This window comes from Syngnathus scovelli, unplaced genomic scaffold (assembly GCF_024217435.2).
Source record: "Syngnathus scovelli strain Florida unplaced genomic scaffold, RoL_Ssco_1.2 HiC_scaffold_45, whole genome shotgun sequence".
Lineage (NCBI taxonomy): Eukaryota > Metazoa > Chordata > Actinopteri > Syngnathiformes > Syngnathidae > Syngnathus > Syngnathus scovelli.
Genome location: NW_026061549.1, coordinates 67,693 through 73,798, shown reverse-complemented (window position 1 = coordinate 73,798; position 6,106 = coordinate 67,693). Strand labels below are relative to the sequence as shown.

Here is a 6,106-nt window from a genome sequence, read left to right as displayed (position 1 = left end):
AATGATTGCACCCTGTCTGCAAATCCTATAAACTTCATTTCACTTCTCAAATATCTGTGTTGATCACTGCCATCATCCGCCATGCATGGATTCGGGCCATCTGATTGGTTCCTTTGCCCCCCCATACACACAGGAATTGGTTAGGACTTGATTAGTAAATGCTAGGAATCGTTTTGCCTGTCTGTTCAGAGCAAGAAACAAGCCACTAGCCCCACGGGAAGTTGTCATTTTTTGTAAGCTTGTGTGTATGTAAATTTGTCATGGTCCAACGTAAGACTGTTTAGGGTGAATAAAAAATAACTGCAACAAGTTTATTCTGCTATTAACCAGATTCAAACTGGGGTTGCAGCCGCCTCATTGCTATATTATGGCCAATATGCAGTTGCATGTTTAGGGTCTTTTCTCTAGGAACTTCAGCCACGACACCCAGGCAGACCATGAAAGAATGTCGATGTTAAAATGTTGGTTGAACTATCCAATAACTACGCAGATCCGATGATTCCTAAGACTTGAGATCAGACAAAATTGGAAAGACTATTTTTTGATGGTGTCTGTGAGTTACTTCAACCCAAAAGTTCACATAAATTACACATAGCTAATGTTGACCACAAAATGGTATGTGAGCTGGCCAGGAGTCCTGGAATCTTTTGATTTGTAGACAGATGCGTTATCCATTGCTCCACGAGCCCCACAGGAATATGTGGCTTATAAACTTGTGTGTAACACTTTTGCAAAAATGAAAAACAAAAAAAAAATGGGTGACATTATTTGAATATGCCATGATGCTTTATCCATTGCGCCATTCGCCCTACAAGTTAAGGCTATCGACCGCAAACGTGAGGAAAATCGTCATTGTCCAAAAGATGGCTGTTCAGCAATAGTGAGCAAGGGACAAATTCCACATAGTTATTTGAGTATGCCATGACCCTGATTCGAACCAGGGTTGCTGCAGCCACAACACCGAGTACTAACCACTATATGATCATGGCCAATATGCGCAACTTATTTAACGCTACTGCATACAGGCCATGATCGTGTAGTGGTTAATGGTTGTGTTCCATTCGAATCCGGGTTATGGTATAATCAAATTACTTTGATGAATTTGTCTGCTGGTCACTGTTGCTAAGCAGCCTTCCTTTGGACAATGACAGTTTTCCACACAAGTTTACAGTCGATACAGTCTTGTAGGGTGAGTGGCGCAATGGATGACACATGACGGCAGATTCAAGTGATGAGAATCGAAACAACAGATTCAAGAGACCCAAGGTAAATGAACACAACCCGTTTCGTTTCAATTGACAGCCCATGTGACATGCACCTCAGATGAAATGGGGCTAGTTGATCAACAGCAATGTTTTAACAAAGGGATCATCTGGGAGTTAAACCCCAGACCTCTCACACCCAAAGCAAGATTCATACCCCTAGACCACTGGTGTCAAACTCGAGGCCCGGGGCCAGTTATGGCCCACCGTATCATTTTCTGTGGCCCGCAACGACAAATTGTGCATTAAATCTATGTCATACTAACATTGCAAATTGTCGGAACTTTTAAGAATCTTCTTAAAATTATTTTTGAAATATGTGAAAAGTTTCCACGAGTCTGATTTGAAAAAGCAATTATTTGTCAGTTTGTTTTGTAGCTTATACTGTATATAATATGAGGCGTTTATTTATTTGGGTTGACAGTCATAATGGCCCATCGAGGGAAACTTTGACTACAATGTGGCCCGCGACAAAAATGAGTTTGACACCCCTGCCCTAGACCAACGAGCCTCAAAGAAAGCTTGCAGACCATGGTACATTCTGTGTAACATTGGCCTGTCATATGAGAAAGGACTCATATGTGAGGTTGCTGTTTGTGGACTTCAGCTCTGCCTTCAACACCATTGTGCCGCAGCGACTCATCTGCAAACTCGATGAGCTGGGCCTCAGTACCTCCCTCTGCAACTGGATACTGGACTTCCTCTGTCAGAGGCCTCAGGTGGTGCGTGTTGGCGACAAAATCTCCGCCAGCATCACGCTGAGCACGGGGGCCCCCCAGGGCTGCGTGCTCAGTCCATTGCTCTTCACCCTGCTGACGCATGACTGCACTGCGACCTACAGCGACAACCACATAGTGAAGTTTGCTGACGACACGACTCTGGTGGGTCTCATCACGAAAGGCGACGAGACTCGGTACAGGTCGGAAGTTGACCTTCTGACCACGTGGTGCAGGGACAACAACCTCCTGCTGAACGTCAATAAGACCAAGGAAATCATTGTTGACTTCCGGAAGGGTCACACAACACACCTGCCGCTGATCATCGACGGTGCTGTGGTGGAGAGGGTGAGCTGCACCAAGTTCCTGGGGGTGCACATCAGTGAGGACCTCTCCTGGTCCGCAAACACCTCGTCACTGGCAAAGAAAGCTCAGCGCCGCCTGTACTTCCTGCGGAAGCTCAGGCGTGCATGTGCTCCTCAGGCAGTCCTGTCTACATTCTACCATGGCACCATTGAGAGCGTCCTCACCAGTTGCATCGCTGTCTGGGGTGGTAACTGCACTGAACAGAACTTGAAGGCCCTGCAGCGCATAGTGAATACGGCTGGTAAGACTATTGGTGCTTCGCTCCCCTCCCTGAAGGACATTTACACCTCCCATCTCGCCCGCAAGGCAACCTCGATTGCCAGAGATGTGAGTCACCCGGCTCACTCTTTGTTTGACCTTCTGCCCTCTGGGAAGAGGTACAGGAGCCTGCGCTCCCGCACCACCAGACTCGCCAACAGCTTCTTTCTCCAGGCTGTTAGGGCCCTGAACTCGCTACCCCCTTCTGCGTAGCGTGCGGCACTGTTGCGCTATTTTCGGGAATGTCTGCTGTACGCGCACTTGCTCCTTTTTTTTCTGCTCCTCTTATTTATTTATTTATTTATTTATTTATTTATTTATTTATTTATTTATTTATTTATTTATTTATTTATTTATTATTGTTGTGTTATTTATTCATTATTTATTCAGCACGCTTTTGTTATACTTGTTTACTTGTTTGTCTGTTGTGAGCCATGTCTTGTCACCGTGGGATAGGGGGGAACGAAATTTCGGTTTCTTTGTGTGTCTTTGGCATGTGGAGAAATTGACAATAAAGCTGACTTTGACTTTGACTTTGACTCCACACAACGATAGACAACAGTGTTTCAAAGAAGAGCTCGTCCGGGAGTTTAACCCGGGCAATCAAAGAACCCTAGGCGAGAATCATTCCCCTGCACCAATGAGCCCCATAGTAGACCAGCTGACCCCATTACATTCCAGCAGAATTTCAAAGATTCTCCCAGAAGGTAAACTTAAAAACACATGGAAGAACACACACAGGTGAAAAAAATGTTTCCTGCTCAGCTTGTGGCCAAAGATTCTCAGAGAAAGGAAGCTTGAAAAGACACACAACAACCCACACTGGTAAGAACCCTTTTTCCTGCTCAGTTTGTGGCCAAAGATTCTCTCAGAAGGTAAATTTAGAAACACATGTAAGAACACACACAGGTGAAAAGCCTTTTTCTTACTCAGTTTGTGGCCAAAGATTCTCAGAGATGGGAAACTTCAAAAGACACACAAGAACCCACACTGGTGAGAAAAACCTTTTGCCTGCTCAGTTTGTGGTCAAAGATTCTCAGAGAAGCGACAGTTCAAAACACATACACAGGTAAGAACCCTCTTTCCTGTTTAGTTTGTGGCAAATATTCTCTCAAAGCAAGCCTTCGACAAGGATGGGATTTGAACCCATGCGTGCAGAGCACAACGAATTAGCAATCCATCGCCTTAACCTCTCGGCCACCTCGTCTTGTGTTGATAAGTCATGTTACGTATGTTGTGCCAAGATACTTTGGATGTGAATGTGAAACCGACGAGGATGTGATATGAAATGATGAGTGGAGAGCACAATGGAGTAGCAACCCATCGCCTAAATATTTCAGCGATCGCATCTCATGCATGAGTTGAATAGGCGACGTGATATGGTATGTACGGTGTAGTATAAGCCGCAAGGTAAAATGATACGATACTTTAGATGTGTAACGAAGAAAAGGTAAGCCACAAAATAAGTGACACTGTAAACAAAGCAAAACGTTTTTTCAATGTTGTCTCACCCCAAATCTTTGGGATCATCGGATCTGCACAGTTGGATAGTTCCACCGACATTTTAACATCAACATTCTTTCATGGGTGTCTTGGCTGAAGATCCTAAAGAAAAGACCCTAAACTTATTGTATGCGATTGCATATTGGTCATGATCGTATAGTGTTGTGGCCGTAGCATCACCGGAACGAATCTGGGTCATGGCGTCAGTAAATTACCTTGCTGAATTTGTCCGTTGTTCACTGTTGCCAAACAGCCTTCTGTTGAACGCAGGCTTCCAGACATTACGTCCACCTATGTTTTAACATCAACTTTATTTCATAAAGTTCTTCCAAATTCATCTTGGTGAAACTCCCTCCCTCAGGTGTTCCCATCTTTTTTTAGGCCTGGCTGCCACGAGGCAGCGGTAGAAACAAAATATGACCCTGAAAGGGCACGCCCAAACCGGCTATGATATTAATCAGAATTCGTTCATCACTAAAATGCAGTCCTCAGGTCCATGTCATATTCGCTACCAATCGGAATGTAACGGACAGATTTATATTCAAATGTCAAATCTCGAACGCCACCGTCGCAGTGGAGGTGAATTACACTCCAAATTCACCTCCACTGCAACGACAAAAGCCTCAATTATTTGCGACACGAGAGATATAGAGCACTTCTGAAATTTGAGAAATCATTTGAGAAATTACGATCGTATTTTCTTTCCCGATTTGTGTCGTTATGAAATCACATGTTTTCAAATAAAACACAGATATGGGATCATTTCCCATTCTCTGATATCAAAAGTACACGTACCAAGACATACAACTGTTTTTACCTTCAATACTCAAAATAGACGCCCAATCGCTGTTTGAAAGAATGTGTTCGATCAGGTACCTACAATCCTGTGCGCCAACAATGTTTTAAGTAAAAAAGACATTAATGAACACAAAATACTCGTTCGTTTAAACCTTCTATTTAGGTTGAGGCCTTCTAAGTATAGTAAATCTATGAACGTCTATTGTTTATATTAGAAGGAATGGTTGCTGCAATTTGAGTGTGAGACCGCCTGTGAATTTGGTGAGACCAGCAGTGGGGTGGCCCGTTTTCACCCAGATTATCAGCTCATTCTTTTTTCTCTTCAGATCGAATAAATCGTTCGCCTTTTACTAAAGATTTCCGTGGGGAGGAACAATAAGAGTCTATCTCTAGCCATTCTCACCAACGGTTTGTTAGAATAGGCCTCTTTGGCACATGTGTTTAGCTGGGTAGCTTGAGCTATGCCGTTATATCGCTGCAACCCTTCTCTTGCTTTATTAGCTTTCTCTTCTCTATGACACCCTTTGCACATATGTAGAATTCGCTCTCAGTTAAGACGACAAGGTCACACGTTATCATACAGATTAGGCAGAGTCGCCTCCTTGCAGGAAGGCGGCCCAGAGTAGTATAAGAGCAGGAACCTTGGCGCTGAGAGAGGGACCTTCTTTCGCATCTGGCAGAAAGGGCTCCACAGCTGTGCATCGATCATTCTGGCATACATTAAAGAGTTAAACTGTGAAGGCTGCCTCTTGGTAATTGCTGTTAGCATATCGAGCATTAAAGATAAAGAACCGGGAACAAACCTAGCAGGTTACAGTACGGAACAGAGTGCTGCTCTTCTGGGCACTAATAAATCGGCAAGCTTGTCTGCTGACTTATTTGTTCACTCTTCTTCACCCGCAGTAATGCATGTAGTTCACGAGGCATATATGTGTCCCCTTTCAGCAGTCTCTATCCAAATACACAGTGTAGGTACCTATTAAAAGGGTAGTCCCGATGAACATGAAAGGCAAAGATTGATCATTCGCAAAGAACTTTCCATGGTCATCATATGTACGAAAGAGTTGGGCCAGAAGACTAGAGCGGAACTTATGCAGAAGTGCATGGACACCACCTTGTTGAAAGAATAAAACCAACACAATGCATGAATTCACGACAAATGATATACCAGCAAATCAGTAGTACTTCTGCTGTTGCCTTTGC

General features: G+C 43.9%; 1 non-coding gene across 1 annotated transcript; it reads left to right on the top strand.

Annotated features, from left to right (window-relative positions):
- The first annotated feature begins 5,209 nt into the window (after nucleotides 1–5,209).
- LOC125968147 (U5 spliceosomal RNA) lies at nucleotides 5,210–5,321 on the top strand. The gene has a single exon (XR_007481090.1). It is a non-coding gene; the product is annotated as a U5 spliceosomal RNA (small nuclear RNA).
- Nucleotides 5,322–6,106: the final 785 nt, after the last annotated feature.